This window comes from Gavialis gangeticus, unplaced genomic scaffold, assembly GCF_001723915.1.
Source record: "Gavialis gangeticus isolate Ggan-Ray unplaced genomic scaffold, GavGan_comp1, whole genome shotgun sequence".
NCBI lineage: Eukaryota > Metazoa > Chordata > Crocodylia > Gavialidae > Gavialis > Gavialis gangeticus.
In genome coordinates this window covers 9,890,243-9,892,711 of record NW_017729014.1, presented here as the reverse complement: position 1 = coordinate 9,892,711, position 2,469 = coordinate 9,890,243, and the positions used below count along the sequence as shown (strand labels likewise).

Here is a 2,469-nt window from a genome sequence, read left to right as displayed (position 1 = left end):
TGGCTGGGGCGCTTGAACTCATTTGATAAGCTTTAGTTCTAGTTCAAGCACTGCCACCACCATTTCTGAGTGCCAGGTCACTTTTAGGAGGGGAGTCAAGTGGGGTGAAGGCGGAGGCAGGCTGCCCCTTGTGGGCTCAGGGCTCTCTGCCTTGCTGCCTTTGCTCTGGGAGCCATGCACTGGCCCCGTGTCCCCTGCCCACCCTGCAGCAGTGGCAGCAGCGAGCTGTGCCTCCCACTACAGGACGGGCAGGGGAAGTGCTGCTAGCGCACAGCTTGCAGGGCAGAGAGCCCTGACCCCACGGCAGACGGCCCGCATCTGCTCTTGCCCAGCTTGGCTCTTCTCCCAAAAGCATCCCGGTGCTTAAAAATGGTTGTGGCAGCACTTGAACTAAAGCTTGTTCAATGAGCTTTAGTTCAAGCAACCTCACTGCCCTTTTTAAGCACCGGGATGCTGATCCCTTGGATGAGCTGTCCATGGCTCCGTCCTGCTCCTGGCCTCAGGCTCCCAGCCCCTGCCTCTTGCCCACTCCCTCCCTCACCCTGATCTGCTCCCCGCTCACTCCCCTTCTCCTCCACAGACTTACCTGCAGGACGCTGCTCTCCATGCTCCCTGGAGAGCAGCCCGGCTGCATTCCTGTAAATTGGCTATTGGTATCAGCCAAGAAAATCTTTCATTGGTGCACCTCTACTTTTTTGCTTTTTATAAACGCCCTCACAAACTTCTGTCCTTCCCTTTTAAACTGCAGCCTCAGAACTTGGCACACAGAAGGTGACTCTCACTTGTGTGAAGTTTAGCATCTGGCAAACAATGCAGGATTGTTGTCCTTGAGGGAATGGTTCTGTCCTCTGAACAGGCGTATAATGGCATGTCCTTTCTTTTCCCTAAAAAGACAATGTCTTGGGGGTCAGATGGGGTTCAGTATCTTTGTCTTTTTCAGTTTAAGCTGTCTCTGCTGAGACTGCCAACAAGGGACCTGTTGAGTACCTGCTACAACTGGCAATGCTCAGTGTTGCCATCTCATGATATCCTTGTGCATCATTTGATTTTGGGGTTTGGGGTTTTTTTGCTTAAATCTCCAGCTCCTGGAATACAGTGATTTCCTCCCCACAGTTTTTCAGTTTCTTGCTGTTTGCCAGAAGAGCTACCTAATTGTCCTCTGGTTTTGGTAACTTTTTATACGGCAGGACTCTGGGTGTATGGCTCAGTGCCCTGTCTGGAGGGCCAGCTTTTCACCTGGTCCCAAGTGTCACAGATTGACATGGCAGCTGCTCCCTTCACCAGTTTAAATGTGACGTGGTCATAAAAAAACAACTGACTGCTCTGCATCTCACGTGTTGTTTTCATTTTTAACTGATAAGCTTGAAAACTGGAATCCACCAAAGGCAAAGACAGACCTCTAAATGCCTTTTGAGAGCATGTGCCCCAGAAAAAAATACGAGGGATTTAAAAATGGCATGAAAGTATAACCGATACCAAGGTCTGTCAGAGCTTTGTTACTCTTCCTTTCCAGGTAGAGGTAGCCAGGAAAGGAGACAGAAATATATGAGACAGGTTGAGAATGAGGGGACAGACTGTCCATCGCGGCAAGTGTTTCATTGGGAACTTGGAGGAACGCAAAAATGTGGCGACTGAAAGAATCCCTCCAGAGACCAGTACTTGTGGGCCTTGACAACCTAGAGGATGTGCAAAGAGCGGCACAGAAATCGGCAGGGCCATTACAGCCTGGTTCTTGCCCATAGCAACATTCAGCTGTCATAGGGCAGAAGCAGAGTTTCAGGACAAACCCTTAGTCTCTTCCGCTGGCCGAGGAAAGAGAAAGAGCGCCCCAGGCAACCCAAAATATTAAAAACATCAGGGTCTGGGGTATTTAGCTTGTGATTTCTGAGCATTTAGGGGTGCCTGTCCTGCATCTGTCTGCTGTGTAATAAGCTGGAATCAAAGTGGCAACCTGAGGAAACCTCCAGTCCCAGTTTGATGGCACAAAAAGACTCGGGGAGTTGTGAAACCATCATAAAGTGCAGATCCCGTTCTTGCGAGCTGCAGGGAGAGACTGGCCAGGCAGTGCCTTTCACCAAAGGAAAACCCGTGGAAGCAGTGAGGAAACGGCATGCCCACGGGGCAGTTGAGGCGGCAGCACAGCTCGAGCTGCCCGGCAAGGAGATGTGTGGTCCCTCGAGGATGCTTAGACCTCGTCTCCTGTCCAGAGGGAGGGGACTCGTTGTCCAGAGCAGCTCTGTCATCCGTCCAAGAGCGCGGTGTCCCCGCTCTCTTGTATCCCTGCAGCCTCACCTAGGAGGCAGCCCTTGTTTTACGGGGGGTGTTGCCCAGGACAGCGAAGGCGGGGCAGGGAAAGCCCGAGAGCCCTGCCCATGGGGTGGCTCCCGGGCCCGTCGGTCACCGCCGCTGCCCTCGGCTTGCTCGCGGGGCGGTGCGGGGCGGTGCGGTGCGGGGGCCGGGCAAGTCCGC

General features: G+C 53.1%; 1 protein-coding gene across 2 annotated transcripts in view; it reads left to right on the top strand.

Moving 5' to 3' along the window:
* The window catches only part of MIB2 (mindbomb E3 ubiquitin protein ligase 2), a 92,952-nt gene that overhangs the window by 13,626 nt on the left and 76,857 nt on the right, over positions 1-2,469 (top strand). The window lies entirely within an intron of this gene.